The sequence below is a fragment of the Onychomys torridus genome, chromosome 4 (genome assembly GCF_903995425.1).
Source record: "Onychomys torridus chromosome 4, mOncTor1.1, whole genome shotgun sequence".
Classification (NCBI taxonomy): Eukaryota; Metazoa; Chordata; class Mammalia; order Rodentia; family Cricetidae; genus Onychomys; species Onychomys torridus.
The window spans coordinates 60,914,821-60,936,139 of NC_050446.1; the positions used below are offsets into that span (position 1 = coordinate 60,914,821).

At 42.1% G+C, this 21,319-nt stretch overlaps 1 protein-coding gene across 4 annotated transcripts in view; it reads right to left on the bottom strand.

Annotated features, from left to right (window-relative positions):
- Tfpi (tissue factor pathway inhibitor) overlaps positions 1 to 18,599 on the bottom strand; it is a 42,675-nt gene extending 24,076 nt beyond the window's left edge. For 2 of the 4 annotated variants that reach the window (XM_036183093.1, XM_036183096.1), the window contains exons 1-2: positions 18,524 to 18,589; positions 15,453 to 15,597 (exon numbers count right to left, since the gene is read on the bottom strand). The gene's annotated coding sequence lies outside the window, so the exon portion shown is untranslated. Of the gene's footprint in view, positions 1 to 15,452; positions 15,598 to 18,523 lie in introns of all 4 variants that reach the window. The other 2 variants (XM_036183094.1, XM_036183095.1) reach the window with 2 other exon arrangements.
- Between the last annotated feature and the right edge of the window lie 2,720 nt (positions 18,600 to 21,319).

Consider the following 21,319-nt stretch of genomic DNA (forward strand, 5'->3'; position numbering starts at 1 on the left):
CCCTGTGCAGTCAAGGGGGAAGAAACAAAGATCATGGGACTTGGATGCTTCAGAGAGTCAAGAGCAAACTCATGCTCTACAGCTATACCTTCGAACACCAGCATTTACTGTAGACGTAATTGTCTTAGTCAGTTTTTACTTCTACAACAGAATGCCTAAGACTGCTAATTTTTAAGGTATAGGGACTTCTTTCATAATTCTGGAGTCCCGGAAGTGCCGAATCAGGATACTGGCAAATAGAAAAATATAAATAAATAAATAAATAGATAAATAAATAAATAAATAAATAAATAGAAATGGATGGCCTCCCAATACATTAATAGTAAAGTAATAAGTGCTGTTTTACTTCCAGCAGCATCATTAAAATCATTGACAAACTATGTAATCTTGTTTCTCATGACACATTGAAAATGCTAGAACATTTCTGAATTTTAGTCAGCAGCCATGTTAGATATTTGTAACTCATATAGCATACCACATGCCATTATGTGATTCTGATATGCACATGTGATTACAAAGAGTATTTCTACTAAACTTCTAGGTTTTCATTTATTTTTCAAACACTTACAGAGCCTTTTTTTGGGGGGGAGGGGTTCCAAATAGAGTTTCTCTGTGTAACCGCCCAGGCTGGCCTCAAACTCAGAGATCCACCTGCCTCTACCTCCAGAGTGCTGGGATTAAAGGTGTGAGCCACCACTGCCCAGCCCCTTTCAGAGACTCTGAAATTCCATGATAAGTCCAATGCAGCTGGATTTTGAATGTAACTTAAAGCAGGCTTTTTGTCTTATGTGGTTCAGAGTACAGGCTTGGGTTGAGTGCCTGCTAAAAACTCAGTAGAGACTCTACATCTATCCAGTTATCCTACTATAAGCTGCAGCTTAAAATATTTCGTGTATTTCATCATTTAGTCTTTGCTTAATTGCAAGTAGCCAAAGCTAGCAGCTTAGATGAGTTAAGTCAATGTCATTAGCCACAGTTCAGAAAATGTAGAACTACCTAGGCCTAGAAGGTCCAATTTATGTTCATCTCAGAAACAACTAGAACCAAGAAACTGAGCACCATTAGGTATCTCTAGTTGCTTTATTGTGTCTAAATACAGCTCCTCTCCCCTTCCCACCCACCCACCCCACCTCCTACATAGAACAGAATATGATCCTCACCATTCCAGGATTCTGGGCCAGTAAGCTTCTTTCATCAAAATAGTGTGGCTACTTTCTTTACGCACCAGGTCCAAACAGCTAGTAAACAGCCCTGGCAATTCCAGTTTGTAAGAGGTGGAAACTTTTAGAGTAGGACCTTTAAAATGGAGCCCGCGGGGGACCCAAAGGGATTTGATGGCTCCAAAACTTGATTCAAAAGATGCTACAACTGGAAGGGCTCTAGGATACACAAAGGCAGTATGCAACAACATGGCTGACCTTTTTGGTGGGGACATAAGTGTCTACAGTGGCAGGGTAGGAGCAGAATGGAGGAAGAGGGTGTTGGATCTCTTGGAGCTGGAGTTACAGATGGTTGTAAGCAACCTGATATGGGTGCTGAGAACCAAACTCTGATCCTCTGAAAGAACATCAATGGCTCTTAACCACTGAGTCATCTTTACATCCCCAAACAAACATGGCCAGTCTTAAAATGAAAGTGTGTGTTTGTTGGTGTAGAGGATAAATATAGTCCCCAGAAGGATGAGTTGGGGGTGGGAGGAGGGAGGACAGGGGAATCCATGGCTGATATATAACACAACTAGAAAAATCTTTTATATAAAATAAAATTTAAAAGAAAGAAGGATGAGATTATTGCCTCCAGATAAGAGAAAGGGATTATACAATACACTACACCAAGCAATACCTAAAATACTCCTAAAATAGAAAATTAAAAATAATTTTGATGAGCTAAGCATCCAATAACATATAGGGATTATTGTTAAATAATTTGAACTTCATGGTTATGAAAAGAAAAAAATTATGTATATAATTCAGTGTCATTAGTTAAAAATAAACAATTTATCTGAAATCCAACCGAGTGATAATGCTTTTTATTTTCTTTTAACAAACACGTTTTAGTTTACTGACACATCTAACAGAGTTGGTGAGAAGCTGGAAGGCAGGCAGTTAACACTCAAAATTCTAATCCTTTCTTCTCTGGCTTCAAACGGGACTCACTAGGGGAAAAGTAGAAATTGTCTTAACAAAAAGGACAGCAGTTTCACAGGATCTGGCTGCTGAGTGCTAAATTTGATGCAAGATAATACTAGAGCTTTGTTATAAATTATTTCTAAACAGGTTTCTAGAGGCAAGGATTTTAAGTCTGTATTCTTGAAGACATCTTCCACTTCAGACACAAGGTCCAGGGGCCCCTGAGCTGGAGCTGACCTGAAAGCCTCCTCCAGGAACCGCTCCAAAGGAGTAGAGCAACCAACAGTCCAAGCCAGCTGTGTTGCCTGTGAACCACATAATACCCAGCATGGCCCAGTAACCTGAAGTGGGCAGTAATGGCACACAAACTTGATGATAACCAACAGCTCTCTAATTGGACTTAAGACCTACTCAACAAGAGGGAAATTATGTTTAGTATAGGAAATCTAGTCAACTACCCAGGGCAAGTAAGGTCTTAAATCTTGGAGTGGAACAGAAAACTAGCATTTTACTAAACCACATAATCTCTAACTACTGATAAATATTTGTTTTTATACCCACAGTTAAGTGCAGTCATCACTCAGCAAGGAAACTTCTCTTTGTAATAGACCATTACAGAAAGCTACAACCAATGGAAATACAGCGTTGTGGAGCCCAGGCCCCATAGATACATCTACAGTACAGTTCCTGAACCTAAGGCACCGGGGATCATTGTGGATCATAAGAGCCAGAAGCTCGGGGAGTTTGCTGTGAGACTGTGTATCCTAGAAATGTCAGAAGCTACACCCATCAAGTCTCCCCATCAGGACTGCCTAAACATAAGGTAAAAAGGGCAACAACAATAAAGATGCTAAAGTGGACAGAGCGGGGGAAACCCAGGAGGCTTCCACTCTGTACAAAGAACTGCAGGCAACTAAGGACTGCTGAGAGCAGGAGACAGTCTTCCCAAGGGGAGAACACACCAACTAGCTATCCAACACCAAATGGTCAGCCTTGAAAACATACATGCAAGTCACATTATACAGACTGAGTAGGTAATATTGAGGGTTTTACATGTATATACATGTACATTTATGCATGTAACAACTAATGAAAAAAAGAAATCATGACTTCGAAAGAGTCAGGGGGGCACCAGTATATGCAAGGGTTTGAAGGGAGAAATGGAAAGGGAGAAATTATGTAATTATATAATTACTCAGAAAGTAAAAGTAATTTTACAATATACAATATATAAAAACAAACTACAAAAAAAATTGGTTACATTGGGTGACCAATCTTCCCTCTGCAAGTTTTTGGACCCTTACATATATTTGTACTCAGTGTTGTGGGAGGTTTTGGAGTTTTGTTTGTGTGTTCATTTTGAGACAGGGTCTCACTATGTAACCCTGAATGGCCTGGAACTCAATATGTAACAGGCTGGCCCCAGACTCACAGAGATCTTCCTGCCTCTGTAGCTGAGTGCTGGGCTTAAAGGCATGTACCACCATGTCCGGTCTCAATGGAATTTTTGAAGCAGTATTAATTTTAACTATTATCAACTTCTTTATTACTCTGATTCTAAAGTCCTCTATAAATAGTGATCATGTATTTCATTTCCAACATAGTCTGGCCATGCTAACTATACTAGTAAATCAATTTCAGTATTTTCCAGTGAATCTTCACCCACTCCCTGGTCCTCCACCACCGCCTACTGTTCTACAGCCCCACCCTCATTAAACAGTGGGCCAGTAGTAGTCTGCACCTGATTACAAGTGGAAGATACTGTCCATTCGGCAACATTTTAAACTATTTATTTGTTTTTATTTATATGCATTGGTGTTTCGTCTGCACATACGTCTGTGTGAGGATGTTGAATCCACTGGAACTAGAGCTACAGACAGTTGTGAGCTGCCATGTGGATGCTGGGACTTAAACCCCAGTCCTCTGGGAGAACAGCAGTGCTGTTAATTGCTGAGCCATCTGTCCAGCCCCCAGAAATATTTTTAATGACCTAATGTTGACCAATGTTCCTCACTGTGACCTCAACTTCAACCAGCTGCTCAACATCACCCCTGATCTCAAGTTCAGTGTTATTTAGTTTTGTTGTAACAGATGTTGACAAAAATATCTCACTGAAGCCACAGCTATATTTACTATTATACATACTGAAAATTATGACAGAAATACATGGAAACACTCTTATAGAAAAAAATTGCAAGTAGAACCCTAACCTCTTCCTTCTTCATCCCATTGACTGTTCCTCTCCAGAAATAAACTACCACTGGAACAAATCAGTATGTTTTCATCTAGAACTTGTATATGCTGTTGCATGTGCATACACTTTTATGCACTGCATATGTAAATACGATATGTATTGTTTATGAATTTTTAAATGCTGTGTTTCATTGAAGAAATTTTCTTTCAAAATGTTATTTGAGAACTACTCAAGAACCAACCTCCCTGATTGTAATACAGAATAAGGGATTCTGAAAACATAGGAGGATTGAAATTCTTTTGAGTGTTCATATTCCTCTGTATTATCTACATCCTCCCAACTGTATTGATTTCACCATACAGCAGAGTTAAATGAGGAGGGAGACCTGCAGGTGTCTTAGTTGTTATACTGGGGTATATATTTAATCTAGTAATATATATATAATGACCTAAATTGGTTAAAAAATATACCCATCTTTCCCAGAACAAAAGATATTAAGATGGCAATATTCTTCAATGTGGTCTACATATTCCATGTAACTTCTACACAATCCCCAGAAAGATTTCGTTTTGTCAAAACTGACAGGGAAATCCTAAAATTCATGTAGAGACTCTAGCTATTTACCACAGCTAAAACAATCACACAAAATAGCAAGGTTGGAAGCCTCACACTTTGTGATATATGTGGGTGCCTTTGTCATTTGAGCAGATAAAGAAACAATGTCACATATGCATAATGGAGTTTTATCCATCCACAAAGGAGAATAAAATCAAGGCAGTCCCAAGAAAATGGATACAAGGGAAAACCATCATGTTAAATAAACTAAGCCGAACAAATGAAGAGAAAATAACAATGTAGTCTGAAAGCAGAAGGATTAACAAACAAGGGAAGCCCTTGTCAGAGAAGCTTCTTTTTGCAGATGATGATTGGTAGAGGCGCCCATAACTGGTACAGATAATAAGAGGCCATAAAATATTAGCTACCTCTAAATGAGATAGCTGCATCATGACCCTTCCACACAAGACTAAGGGATCAGCATGGAAGTGGGAGGGGAAATTTCAAGGGCACTTATACATTATTCATGACAAGGCGTGATACAACTAGTAGACACACATTGCTCTAGTTCAACTTTCTGCAGTGCACATATTACTTTGTCATCTGTAAATTATCTAAAAATCTCATGCATCAATTTTGCACATGAGCCAGGCATGGCAGTGCATGCCTTTAATCCCAGCACTCAGGAGGCAGAGGCAGGCAGATCTCTGTGAGTTTGAGGCCAGCGTGGTCTACAAAGAAAGTTCCAGGACAGCCAGGACTGTTACACAAAGAAATCTTGTCTCAAAAAAAAAAAAAAAAAAAGGTGGTTTTTTTTTTTTTGCACATATATTATAAATTTGCTGCTAGTAAGTTTGAGCTTCCTTTATTTATTTTTCACACATTATTGATCTTTTTAAAAAAGTTTTATGGACATAGTGAAACATGTTTTTAATCCCAGGAAGCAGAAGCAGGCAGATCTCTAATGGCCAGCCTAGTCTACAAAGTGAGTTCCAGAATAGCCAGATTACATAGTAAGACCCTGCTCAAACAAACAAACAAGTTTTATGATGAATATATAAGCTAGTGAGTACTTTCCTATGTCTAAAAGGGTGGAAATTTTACTTTGGCTGATTCTTTATTTATGGTCTACCAATGAAAGGCATGAGAAACAAGCCTCACCACTAGAGAAGTGGGAATGGTCTGAAAAAAACATCTTCTGCATTCATGTAATTTTCTCTCAACAGCAGCAGCTAATGCTGCTTCCTCTTCACGGTGCTTACTTCTACCCACACAGTTTGGCTGAACCCAAGGGTAATGCCCACGAAACCACGGCAGTCTCTTTTCTTAAGCCACATGGCTTTTGATTTGCTGTGTCTCGATTTGGGTGAGCTAGCAGCACACTAATGCCAAGGAAAATGAGGAAAGGAAAAAACAGTATAAAACTACACTGTGTGGAGAGACAAGTTATATAGCTAGTCTCGTAGTTGTTTCATTTGTTTTTCTGTATTTTCAGGGTTTGGGGTTTTTTATTTTTGTTTTCTGTTGCTGCTGCTGCTGTTGTTGGAGACAGACTTCCCTGACCAGTCTTTTCCATGTTTTGAAATTAACTTCATGTAAACAGTATTCTCAACTGAAAATTCTAAAGCATCCATAATAACTATGTGCTGGAAATGAATTGTTGTTAAAAGTATTTTTTCATGAAACTATCAAGTCACATTCCCTAGTGGAGGAACGACTCAGTCTCAGGAAGAAGCCTGCAAACCAGATTTGTACTCTCAGGAAGAGAGTATTTTCTGAAAAAAATACATTGTGGGAATGCAAACCTTTGGGTGATTCTCTAGGGGAGAGCATGGCTGAGAAGCGGCACGTTTACCACATACCACAGACTAGTGAGGCCACACAGGGCCTCATTTATCTCCTTGCTAACTTCCCTGGGAGCCACATTCCTAGTGCACAGGGTCACTGCTGTAAGCAAGATGTGAGCATCAGGCTTGTCTATGACATAAAATTTAAATTAAGCTAAGATAGGACTCTGGTTATAAGATATAGATTAAACATCCATTTCAAAAAATGGTATTAGAAGCACAAAGGTAAATAACTGTAAAACATTGTGCACTGTTGTAACGATTTAATGTTTTTGGAGAGATTGCCGACCTGCTGGTTTACTATATCTTGACAATAAAGCCGTGCAACTAAGGAACTTGAACTGATGTTTGCGTCACATCATTTACTTCCCAATATCAATGCCTAGATGACTAAGTGACGGAAGCTGAAGGGATCCTGAATTACATTTGCCTGCAGCACTCTTAGAAGAACTGAGATGTCCGGAACAGGCACCAAATTTTAACAGGAAAATATAAAACTAACAAATACATCATTTACATCTCTATTTATTTCTCTTGAAGCATTATCTTAACTCTATCTGTTACAACAGGATAAAGCCTGCTCTCTCCACTATGCTAATCCTAGAAGTAAAATTTATTAAATTACATAAATTATACAGTGACTATTGTTATCATTTGATTGCAGAAATGTTTTATTCTTCTAATTTAAACTCTATGCTTTATTAGCAACTATATTTATTGATGAAAAATATTTCCCATTACTCTGTCCACAGACAGACAGAAAATCAAGTTTCAGTCCAGTTCTAAACTAACCACATTAATAAAAGAAAGAAAGGAAGTCTGGGAATTTACCTCTTCCACATGGAAATGGTGTAGAAGTTTGCCCGATGATAAAACCTGAATAAATAGACAAGACTAAGCCAGACAAAAAGAATGTTTTTGAAAGACTTGAAATGTGCCATGTATCATATTTCCCTAAACTTTGGTGGAAGCAGAAACCATAAATTCACACATTAAAGAATCAGCTAAGCCAGGCGGTGGTGGCGCATGCCTTTAATCCCAGCACTCGGGAGGTAGAGGCAGGTGGATCTCTGTGAGTTCAAGGCCAGCCTGGTCTCCAAAGCGAGTTCCAGGAAAGGCGAAAAGCTACACAGAGAAACCCTGTCTCAAAAAAAAAAAAGAATCAGCTAAAGGGAAGACTACTCAAAGGCTACTCCGTTTGAGCGTCCTGCGAGCACCTATCCATTATCCGCTTTTGCATTGTCTGGCTTAACCTTACTGTATTTGAGTCAAGTTTATTTAGATGGAGTCCTGGAGATGCTCTTCTTTACCATGAGGTGCTAGAGCCACAGCTTGTCATTAAATAACAGTGGTGATGCAAATACGCCCTTAGCATCACTTTGATTTTCTCATTTGTGTCTTGTGCTCATGTTAAGGGGGAAAAAAAATCTCATCTCATCACTGTTTTATACAGGAAACAAATCCTGGTTCAAAATAAGAAAATGAATTGTCAAAATTCTCCTTGAATATAACGGTGTAGGGAAATGTTAAGTATTCTTATAGATATGTTTTCAAATTAGTGGATTTGTTTTAGTGAGAGTGCCAAATAAAAATCTATAGAGAGAAGGAAAGATCACAAAAAGGCCATCATAGTCTTCTAGTGGAACTATATTCCAAACCAAGTTATAGGACCTTTTTTGAAACTTGAACATACAATGTTATGGATGAAATTTATGTTGGTGGGTATAAAACAAAACAAAACATAATACCTTTACTGCTTAAGATAGGCGTTGTGGGATAATTGAACACTGTGAAGAGGTGTTGCTGTGAATGGTGTAATAAAAAGCTGAATGGCCAATACCTAGGCCAGAGAAATAGGCATGACTTCCAGGCAGAGAGAGGAAGAAGGTAATCAAGGCGCATGAGGGACACCATGAGTCAGACACAGGACGGAAGAGAGGTAAAAAGCCACGTGGTAGAACATAGATTAATAAAAAAAAAAAAAAAAAAAAAATTTAATGCGGGTTAATTTAACTTATAAGAAGAGCTAGTGGGACAAACCTAAACGAAGGCTGAGCTTTAATAATGAATAATAAGTCTCCATGTTGTTTTTTGTGAGCTGGCGGTCCCAATGAGAAAGTACTGCAGATAGGCAACGATGATGAATTTTAGTCTGTGAAGATGGGAATTGGGCTGGTTTAGGGCAGCTTTCCTTTGCTGTCATTCCAAACCAGACAACACAGCTTGAAATACATCTTCATAGGTAAAGACTAGGGGACTTCACAGCCTAAGTCACAGATGCTGTCCAGTACTCTAGGGCTGTCATGACAAAGTACCACGCAGTGAGCCCCTGAAACAGTGGGGAGTTTGACAGTGTACGCTGCTGTGTCCTGTACTACTCCTAGGCAGTTTGGTTCCTGGAGAGGGCTCTCTCTGGCTTGCAAATGGCCACGAATGTCTCTTAAGCCTTCCTCTGGCATCTTCTCTGTTTGTGCACAGAGACACTGAGAAAAATAAACCTCTGTACCTTCATCTTACCACAAGGCCATCAACCCCATAGGATGAGAAACACAACCTGACTTCTATTTAATTTTAATTGCCTCTTAATGCCTGTCTTCCCAAATACCATCACACTTGAGGCCAGGCTCCAACACACAACTCTGAGGAGAACATAGGTCAGTCGAGAGCAGGAATTTGTGTCAGAAGTGAGGGCCACTGATCCATCAGTTGCCTGGAGCCAGTGACACATCACCAGTCAGAGAGTCTCTTTTTCTCAAACCAGTTTTCTTTTTCCATAGCTACAGATTTCCAACTTCTGAAAATTCCTGCTATGTGAAACTTGGGACATGGTTTATCGCATTACTACTAGATGTGGAAATCACAGGAATAAATGGTATAATTCCTCTCTAGTTTGCCCATATTATCTTCCCTCTCCATCTCCCTGGCTCTACCCTTTCTCTTTCTTCTTAGTGTATACATATATAATTCCTAAAGAGACATTTTCAACTTATTTTACTTGAAAAAGAGAACTTTTGATTAATTTCCCCCTGCCAGGGTCTGATTACCTCTGTATGCCTGGAATCCAGTCCTGACATAATCTCATGAACACAATGGAAACACAGCTTCATAGTCAAATTTCTCTTCAGATGTTGCCTTCTGAGAATAGTTTAAACACAGAAGACAAATAGCACCCTCCATATGTATATCTATGTGTTTTTCATGCATGTATATATACATGTTCATATGTGTGAGTGTCCGGGTGGGGGTTTATAAGTGCATGTGTGTAGAAGTGTGAGGTTAATGTTAATTGTTTCCTTCTTCACTCTTCACCTTTGAGGTCCAGGAAGGATCTTCACTGAACCCAGAGCTCACTGTTTAGCTGTCTGTCTCACCAGCTTGTTGATTCCCTGATCTGCCTCCCACAGGATGTTATTATAGACAGAGCTCCATGACCACCTAGCATTTATATGGGTATAGGAGATTCAAACTTCTTTTTGCTTATGTAGCAAATACTTTACCTTCTGAACTAGCTCTTCTGCCTTTTTACAAGCTGCTAAGGGAGAAAAGTCATCAGCCATCTTACCTAGCTACTTTGTGAGATACAACAATGATCAGCCTGGCAATACATACCTATTTGTGTAATAGAGGCATAAGTGTTATGGGGGTAGCCAACAGCTTTCTAATTGGATTTTTAAGGCTCACTCCACAGGAGGAAGCTTGGGCCTGGTTCTATAAATCTTTCCCAGAACACATGTGCATACTAGCAGCCCTAACTAGACTCAGTGATTTATGGGAAGGGTGGTAGGGGAGGGCACGGGGAATGGATTTGATAAAATACATTTGTATACTTGTATGAAACTACAGAAAAAAAGTTACCATTTAGACTCTAGAAAAAGAAGAGGGAGGGAGAGAGAGAGTTGATTTTTCAAAATAACAAGTAGTTGTGAACTTTTAAAACTGTGAAGATCTGATCTTTTCTCTTCATAAAATAAGGTATTAACCATTCCTCATTAAATGATTTCTAGGCTGTTGTGAACTCAACTTGTCAATTCAAGGTAATGTTTGCCTTTAAATCTCAGTAATCCTTCCCATTAGACACTTGAATTACACTCACAGCTGGATTTTATCAACTAAATAGGGATTAAAGACAAAATCGGCAGAACTTTGGAAAGTGTTGGGTAAGAGAAAACATGTAGATGGTTTTCAGCATATTCACTAAGTCATACATTTTCCTGCACAGGAATGTTTACTGTTCAGAAATACCTGCAATTCTTCAAAATACCAAAAGTATACTTAGGAACTAAATACTACAAAAATGGCTAAATATACATTCATATTTATTTCAGCAAAGAAAATAATATTATATACTTAAGCAATGTTGATTTTCAAGTTTGTAACAATATTAAATAGTTAAGTGTATTAAATATAGTGACACTTTCATTCACTGAATGCTATGTCCTATGAAGTTGATTAGTAATGACAACAAGTTGATGATTATGTGGGAAATAAGCAAGAGAATATTAATTTTGAAAGCCCTCACACTCACAACAAAATGTATATTGGAAGATGATTTGGTGGGGAGGGAGGGAATGATGTGGAAGGAGAGATACATAATTTGATAAGAGAAGATGCATAAGTTTTGTGAGAATGTGGACACAGTTTTACCATTTTCCTTTAAATTTTTAAATGTTAATTTTGTCATTTTTGTTGGCTATTCAGACAGTAATTAACTGACACTCATTACAATCAATATGATCATAAATCAGCTCACAGAGGCTAGCCTCTGCCTATACCTAAAGAATAAATCTTTAGGGCTGGAGAGATGGCTCAGCCATTAAAGGCTAGGCTCACAACCAAAAATATAAGAATAAATCTTTAATCTACACTCATCATGGTGATTTGTGATTAAGTTAGATGTCAGTACATGATAACCTCTATGGCATTGGTTCTCAACCTACCTGATGTTGCAACACTTTAATACGGCTCCTCATGCTTTGGTGGACCTCCCAACCATAAAATTATTTCATTGCTACTTCATAACTGTAATTTTGCTACTGTAATAAATCGTAATGTAAAAATTTGATGTGTAGGATATCTGATATGCAATCCCGAAGGGGTCACGACCCACAGGTTGAGAACCACTGGTCTGGGTGGGGGGCTCTGTAGGTATGTATTTTATCTTGTTGGGTTGAAGATAAGGTGCTTTTTAAAAAATGATCCTTCATCTAAGTGCACTATATAGGAAGAACCACTTAAAGTCACCTTTAACTTGTTCTATAGATGTCACATCTGTGACTCAACAGCTGTCATAAGATATTAAGAAAGATGGTTCTAAGTACATCAGTTTACTGTAAATGAAGGAAATGTTATGGAAAGAGCCTGAATTCATGCTGAGGTGGCCAGTCTTGAAATACCCCGCCTCTGTGTTTTAGGTATTAGGGGCTAATAACTAGCCTCATTAATTTACCTAATATGGTTGTTTTTCTTTCAGGAACAAAATATAACCTGACAACTGCTGTTTTATACTTTCATGAACAAGCTATTAACCAACATTTTAAACAATTTTAGTCGGAGGATATTTAAGGATGAGACAATTAATACCATATAGCTCATAAAGACCAGACAGAGTCTTCTTTTCTTTAACTATGTTTCAGGCAGTGAGACAGTACAGCGGATACAGGGAGACGGCACAGGGGGCACAGGGAGACGCACAGTAGGTACAGGGAGACGCACAGCGGGTACAGGGAGACGCACAGCGAGTACAGAGAGATGCACAGCGGGTACAGGGAGACGCACAGCAGGCACAGGGAGACGCACAGAGGGTACAGGGAGACGCACAGCAGGTACAGGGAGACGCACAGAGGGTACAGGGAGACACACAGAGGGTACAGGGAGACGCACAGAGGGTACAGGGAGACGCACACGAGGGTACAGGGAGACGCACAGGGTACAGGGAGACGCACAGCGGGTACAGAGAGATGCACAGAGGGTACAGGGAGACGCACAGAGGGTACAGGGAGACTGCACAGCGGGTACAGGGAGACGCACAGCAGGCACAGGGAGACGCACAGAGGGTACAGGGAGACGCACAGCAGGTACAGGGAGACGCACAGCGGGTACAGGGAGACGCACAGAGGGTACAGGGAGACGCACAGCGGGTACAGGGAGACGCACAGCGGGTACAGGGAGACGCACAGCGGGTACAGAGAGATGCACAGAGGGTACAGGGAGACGCACAGAGGGTACAGGGAGACGCACAGCGGGTACAGAGAGATGCACAGAGGTACAGGAGACGCACAGCGGGTACAGGGAGACGCACAGCGGGTACAGGGAGACGCACAGAGGGTACAGGGAGACGCACAGAGGGTACAGGAGACGCACAGGGTACAGGGAGACGCACAGAGGGTACAGGGAGACGCACAGAGGTACAGGAGACGCACAGCGGGTACAGGGAGACGCACAGAGGTACAGGGAGACGCACAGAGGGTACAGGGAGACGCACAGGTACAGGAGACGCACAGAGGGTACAGGGAGACGCACAGGGTACAGGGAGACGCACAGCGGTACAGGGAGACGCACAGCGAGGTACAGGGAGACGCACAGCGGTACAGGGAGACGGCACAGCAGTACAGGGAGACGCACAGCGGGTACAGAGAGATCCACAGAGGGTACAGGAGAGCAGCGGTACAGGGAGATGCACAGGGGTACAGGGAGACGCACAGCGGGTACAGGGAGACGCACAGCGGGTACAGGGAGATGCACAGAGGGTACAGGGAGACGCACAGCGGGTACAGGGAGACGCACAGCGGGTACAGGGAGACGCACAGAGGGTACAGGGAGACGGCACAGCAGGTACAGGGAGACGCACAGCGGGTACAGGGAGACGCACAGAGGGTACAGGGAGACGCACAGAGGGTACAGGGAGACGCACAGAGGGTACAGGGAGACGCACAGAGGGTACAGGGAGACGCACAGAGGGTACAGGGAGACGGCACAGCAGGGTACAGGGAGACGGCACAGCGGGTACAGGGAGATGCACAGCGGGTACAGGGAGACGGCACAGCAGGCACAGGGAGACCGCACAGAGGGTACAAGGAGATCTCACAGAGGGTACAGGGAGATGCACAGCGGGTACAGGGAGATGCACAGTAGGTACAGGGAGATGCACAGCAGGTACAGGGAGACCGCACAGCGGGTAGAGGGAGATGCACAGAGGGTACAGGGAGATCGCACAGCGGGTACAGAGAGACGGCACAATGGGTACAGGGAGACGGCACAGCGGGTACAGGGAGAAGCACAGCGGGTACAGGGAAACTCACAGTGGGTACAGGGAGACTCACAGTGGGTACAGGGAGACGCACAGTGGTCACAGAGAAACGTACAGCAGGTACAGAGAGACCGCACAGCAGATACAGAGAGATGCACAGCAGGTACAGGGAGATGGCACAGCGGGCAGAGGCTTTTGCTGCACAAACACTGCAGTCTAATTGAATCACTGGACTTATGCAAAAGTGGAAGGAGAGAATAACTCCATAAACTGATCATATTTTTTAAAATTCCCCAGACCAGAAATTAAATATGGGGAGCAATGAAGCAAACCATTTTGGACTTGGAGAATGAATATGAGAACACGGAGTGATTTAAAACGAAACAGAAATGGAAATACACAAACACACACACAACCCTCCCAACATAGTCCCCAGGTCTGAGTCATCCATTTACTGAAAGACTGACCAATCCAATGGGAAACTTCTTTTGGATTTGGCTCTAGTTAGAGGGAAGTGTAATTTCCTGGAGAATTGCTCAATATAAAATTCCCTGATGACATAATATATCCATCCATGTTTGAAATTATGACCATTTCACTGATTAAAATATATTTTTTTCTTTTAGGTACAAAAGTAGTTGATACAAATGATTTTATAAAACAAAGAAGGTTCCTCTTGAGATAAAGATGCTAAAATCTTTAGATTGTGTGGCTCTAACTTCTTATGCATAATATAAAAAGTAAAAATGGCCGAGGTGGTGGTGGTGGTGGTGGTGGCGTACACCTTTAATCCCAGCATTCAAGAGGCAGAGGCAGGCCGATCTCTGAGTTTGTGGTCAGCCTGGTCTACAGAGTAAGTTCCAGGACAGCCAGGGCTACACAGAAAAACCCACTCCCCCTCCTTCACAAGCAAAAACAAATAGAAATAACCATGGAAAAAGAATAACAATCTTTTTCGTTAAAAAGATTAAAAACTTAAATGAAGGTACAGTTTTCAATATGAATTTCTAGAGATGGAAGAACTCGTAAGTATCTGAAATATTCTGGCACATTTTATAAATAATCAAAGAACTAGAAAGCAATGTGAGAGGGCTGTCTGAGCATCACTATCACAGCATCACTTCATACACTGGCTGGCTCGTCTCACACTGTACAGCAGGCTGCTGTCAACTTACCTCGATCCTCCTGTCTGTCTCTCAAGGGCTAGGACCAAGATCCTCTGTCTGAAGTCGTGATGAGAACTAGGGTTAGTAACCAGTGAGGTTGGGCAGGTTCCCTAAATCAGCTCTTCTGAGAACGCCCTTGCTGGAGGCTAGGAATGCCACTGCAGGAGTCTGGTTCCTGTTTCTGTGAAGCTCTTAAATAAGCATCTCCGCCTGGAGGCATTAGAGACTGTGTGACAACCGGCACCTGGACAGACAGACGCCTGTGGTTGAGCCAACGGGACTGACCAGCACACATCTCCCTCCTGGATTGCTTACCTGGGTGAGTCGATAGTCCTCAAAAGAGATTCAGGGACGAGGTTTCAAAATTAGACTGTCTTCAGAAGAAATCCGGAGGCAAGCCCCCAAAATGACACCGTCTAGAAATAATACGGCCTGGGAGTCTTGATTGGGTTCAGTTTTCCTGCCAGTTAAAGAAATAAAAGGCAGAAAAAAAAAATCTGAAGCACAACAGATAACAGCGGAGATCCCCCAAGCACGGCTGAGAGACTCAGCAGTTGAAGGAAGGTGACCAAGAGGGTGAGGGAACACAGGCATGCAGCAGACACACAGAGAAAAATACCTCTGCGAAGCAGATGGGTAATCAGGCAGCCCAAAAACCCAGTCTCCACTGGAGGCCTGGGGTTTTAAAGGCTCTGAAGAGCCTTCCTACCCACTTTAGGATTGGTCAGTTTGGAGACAGATAGGATGGTTGATTGGTCCAAAAATATGTATGACATGTCCTCACCAGGCCTTGAACTTGTTGAGCCAGTTCCCCAGCGGGGATTCTTGAGGCCTTTGTCTCAGGTTAGAAGACTGAGGAAGAAACTGGTCACCTTTGTTACCAGTTTGTTACCAATCTGTCTGCCTACCCAGAAGTTTAACTCCTGATCACTGACCCTGACAGACAAAAATACCAGCTTCTGGTAACAGGAGAAAAGATAGGTAGCAACAGACTCCACCTAGAGCTTGCTTCATGCGGGTAAGAATTGCCCCATGCCTCCCCCACCGCCAAGGCCCTGCCTAAACTATGGCAGTTGTTGGATTGACTGCCCAACTCTGCCTCGACAAAGTAGTTTTTCCATGTTCCTCCTCTACGGGAAAATCTCTTAGACCTACTTGGTCTGGTGGCTGAAGGCTGATGTTGCCCTGTGTGACAGCTGAAGACTTAACGCTTCCCTGTGTGATGACTGCCAAACACTGACGACCTTTGCCCCCAACAAAGCCATTGACATCACCATCCTGGCTGTCCAGGTAGCAGGTAAATGTGTCATTCTTCACTGACACATTTGGTTTATACTTCCTGCTCAAATTTGTCCTTCTTGGATCTCTGTATGTTGGTGGCCCTAGCTTTATCAGTTTGAGAGCAGCAAGTTGACCTTAGCCAGCTCCTCCCCACCAAGGCTACTTCCTACTTAAAAATCAGGCCTTGCCTTTTCTAAACTTCAGGTCTCCAGCTGAGACAGCCAAGCCCACAAACAAGTTTGCCTTGCTGACCCACTTCATGCTGAGAAAGATAAACTCACAAAGCGGATTTCAATGTAAAAGCAAACTCAAGCTAGTTTGTTGCTATCACTAAAAATTTGCTTTTTACTACTCCTTTATTTAAGAGAGCTTGCTTTTTAATGACTTTTCTCAGTAATCAAGTGCCTATGCCTCGTGGTAAATGATTAGATATTTCCAGATAACAAAAAGTTTAGGTCTACCTAAGGGAGTTCCAGGACAGCTAGGGCTACACAGAGAAAACATGTCTCAAAAAAAAAAAAAAGGAAAAAGAAAACAATTTAAAGTTTATGCAAGTTGTAAAGATCTGGGGAATGAATTTAAAGTATGGGAAAATGAAATGTAAAGGTGATACAAAGGTTAAGACTTCAAAGTTCACACAGTGGAGTTCTGATGTGTTAATCTAGCCTTGGTAAAAACACTGGCTACTAAACCTTTTTAATTATCATAGTCACAGGCTCAAAATTTTCAGTTTCCTTTGGTTGTTTTCTAAATATAGACTTGGAAGTGCTTTCCCTTGTGCTAAAGACATCTCTGTCTCTTTGTTTTCCTCCCCGCCAAGAAATTTGTCTTATTACAGATAAATAAATGCTCGTGCTTTCATTACGCTGGTAACTTTGCAAGTTTGTTTTGCGATGGCTCAAAGGTGTGTGTCTCCTCCCACTGTGTGTAGACTAACTGCTTTCCCTACAATGACTAGGATGTGCAGATTATAGCCGGTGGTTATGCTGATAGCTAAAACTGTGACCTCTTTTAGCTTAAAACTATTCATGTAAACTTGGGGGGGTGGTGTTGAGGATCCACCTGTGACAGGTCACGCATACTCTGGGATCCCTTGCCAACCACTGTTCTAACCAGTGTGACCACTGGCTCCCTGTCTCTCTCTCTCCAGGCTCACTCAGCTAACCAGATGCTGCCACCACCCCATCCCACCCACCCCCACTCCACCACCACCCCCCACCACCCCTACTCCTCACCCCCACCCTATCCCGGCCTTTGACTCAAATTCCGGTCTTCCTAGACTGCCACGACAACCCTCCCCAGCCGAGAAGCAGCCACAGAAGAGAGACACTACATCACCCCTTATCATCAACAAAAGGCTGGACTGTTAGTTCTCTCAGCTGTCCAAATATACAGAAATGAGCTCAAGCTGGACTATAGGAGGCTTTCTGGAGGTTACATAAAAGCCAGTACTCCTCGGGAAATTTAGAAACCAGTTCCCATCTGCCAAAAGTTGTCATTTCCTTTACCTCTGGCAGAGGGACACATGGCTCCATTGAGCTGTATGTGGCTGCATATCAAAGCCATGCCAGCCTCCAGGCTCCCTCAATCACGACTCATAAGTATTTGCTGTGCATTTCAAAGTCCCCACACCAGTCTCCTGGCCTCCCATCCCAGCTCCCCACCCTCCTATAACCTCATATTCCAACTATACTCTTTCTTGTTATCCGTTTACAATCTCTTATTCCTGAACTCTCACTATGCTCTGTTCTCTGTCTCTCACTGTCTCCACTCTTCTCTCCCGCTTCCCCAGCCCTGGCCACGTCCAGTCTGCTGGCCATGCTCTGTCTACAACTTTTTCTCTCTGCTCTGGACTCTTCCAGATGCCTCTGGCTGTTCTCTCTCTCATATCTACAATAAAAAGCTTAGCCAAATCATGGAGCAATCATGCCAGCAGTTTTGTCACTGCATCCCCTCCTATACAAAAATTAAACACATGCTCAAGCCTTTGAAAACATGCTCATAACTCAATGTTCAAAGCACATGCAAGCTGTTAGGTTATATTAGATTATTCAAGGCAGCTGTAGAGAGACAGAAGGAGGAAAGAAAGAGAGGCTTGGTCTGACCTGAGATGGGACCATGTTTATTCACAGCGAGGAAGCACTTTATCACTCACGTGTGCAGATGGCCAAATGCCTACAGAAGAAGATGGGATGTGGCCCCTTATAGGGGCGGAAATGACTTCCGTAGTCCACAAGGGAAGCTGGGAAGTGTAGTCTTTGAGCAGGATACTATCATTCCTACCTCTGAGAGGATATTTAAAAAAGAAAAAAGAAAGAAAGAAAGAAAAAACAAAAACAACAACAACAAAAAAAAAAAAACCCCACAGGACAAGGGTGTTATAACTGTTCTGCTCAGGAGGGTCTTTGTTGGACTGGGTGGTTCCAGGTCTATTGAAGAGGGGGATCTTCTGAACTTGATCAGCTGCAATGGATCATGCAATTGTCATCCTGCATTACTGAGGAGACTTGAGAAATTATTGATTATTCCATATTAAATTATTATTAATAATATTAGAGGGTTGCAAACAGGTGATTTTTGTTTACAGAGTAAAACTGAGAGGTTTTCCAGAAAGGTTGAGGAGTAGGGAGGAGCAGAGGTGGGAGAGACAGAGTGGGCCACTGAGAGAAAGTCGGCACAGAGCTGACTCAGGGTGACAGTGGCTGGTCCCTATTGCCGGGACTGTTGCACCAAAATGAGCTAGCGTAAGTGGCAGGGGGCTACAGAGTAACAAAGGAAGAGAACTGGAGAAACTAAAGGACTCACATAAAGAATGTAGCCAGGGCTTCCCCCCAGCATCTAAAGGGTCTTTCTGGAGACCTATCAGGAAGAAATGAAGCTGTTGTAGGGTGAGAGCTATTGGGGAAGCTTGTGTGGAACATTTTGTTTAGGTAGAGGGTGAATTCAGTAAGGAAGACTTTGTAAAGGCAGGGTGAAAATGTCCTAAGTGTGAGGACAATAAAGAGGAGAGAGTAAGGGGAGAGAACCAGAAGCTGCCACACAGGAGGCTTGTGGTTGGATTTTCTTTCTGGTCCCCGTCTCTAGGCTCCATCTCAAACCACTTAGGATGTGTTGGCCTGGAAGTTCACAGAGGCGAGCACAGATCCCATCCCAGCAGTCAGATCTGGTCCTTTTGAATTGTGGAGTACTGCAGCAGTCAAGGAGTTGAGCGGCTGGTCCTGAGAGAGGTGAAGCCATCTGAGAGGGTGAGACAGAAAGGTTCATCAATGCAAAGGAGGCTTCAGTCCAGGTGCTTTCTCTCTGAGTCCCAGTAACAACATTCAGAGAGGCAAGAAGAGAGGTGAGTTGGATGGCCCGTGACCCCTTAGTCCCCTTGGAGAGGTCACCCAAAGTGCTTTTAAGGTTTGGGGGGAAATCTCAGTGACTGCTTCTAGGCTGACAGAAGGGTGAAAAGGGGTAGCAGTTAGCGTCTCAGAAGAAGGTCCATCCTGGGGACTGTGATAAACCTTAACAGTTAGCAAAGATCCAGAACATATCAGGAAGTATTAACTGTACAGCTTTGTGGGGAAACATTAAGAGATAGTTACACGGGATTAACATGAATTAATATAAGGTTAAATATAAAATTAGCACCAGGTTGAATGTAATCGTACAACTGAATGGACCATGTACCAGAGTCCTGTAGAAGGGTGAGGTAACTATAATTATTGGTTTGTTACAGCAGACTCCTGCATAGGGAACAAGTACCTAGAAGCTTTGTAGAAGTCAGTTAATGTAACACTTGAAATAGAGTGAGTTGTTAGTTTATTAAACAATGCTGCTGCTAAAGTGGTAGCTCATAGAACTAATCCCTTACTGCCTTATCGATCACCTAACCTTCCTTCCTCCTCATCACCCACTGGGATGATATCTTAGTAGTATAGAAATTTACGGATGTCTTAATTCTCCTCAATGGTCTGTAACTTCTTATTTACAAGAAATTATAGACTTGATAATGAAGGAAAGAGCACATCTTAAACACCTTGCTGGTAAAGAGCCTATAGAGGTTATTGTGCCACTAAATAAATGCAGGTTTATTATTTGTCCCACACTAATAATAATTGGCAGGTAGCATCAGCATATTACTCGAGACCTATGGATAATCATTATCCCAAAGACCTTTTTTTAAGATATCCCATGCATATTACCTGATATTACACATCTAAAAATCCCATAGATATTGCTTATTAGTGCTTTTAAAGATGGCTCTTCAAAGGACTAGGAGCATGTTTTATATACAAATTCTACATCACACACATACACACACACACACACACACACACACACACACACACAAATGTGCCCACCCCTGGTTGCACACTCAATCTGAACTCACCATAACCAGTCAGCTCTTATCAGCTACTGCATATTTTAACTGAGGCTGCTTGTTATGCTCAAACTGTTTCTCTTTTAGAAACTGCAAAACTTAAGCCTATCCCACTACTACTGTTATTTCACAGCTCTTTCTCAACCTTTCTCAATGAACCCAACCTTTCTTCATAACTCATATTCATGCTCATTCTCATCTGCCAGGTTCACTAACATCTGCCAATGTTCAGGCCAATGAGCTGGCCTCCTCCTTGCTCCTAATAACTTTTCTTTTCAGACTGCTCAAAAATCTCAAAACTTCTTCACCACCTAGCTCTTCCTTCACACCACTGCCATCTGCTGGTGGAACTCTTTAATTACTCAGGGATGAATCAACCTCAGATGCCATTAATCATTTATCAAACACCTTCTTTCTAGGACTCCCATTACAACTAGAATCTGCTAATGGTCCAGCTTATACTAGCAAATGCTTTAAGGGATTTTCCAATTTATGGAATAGCAACCATGTTACTGTAATCCCTTAAAATCTAAAA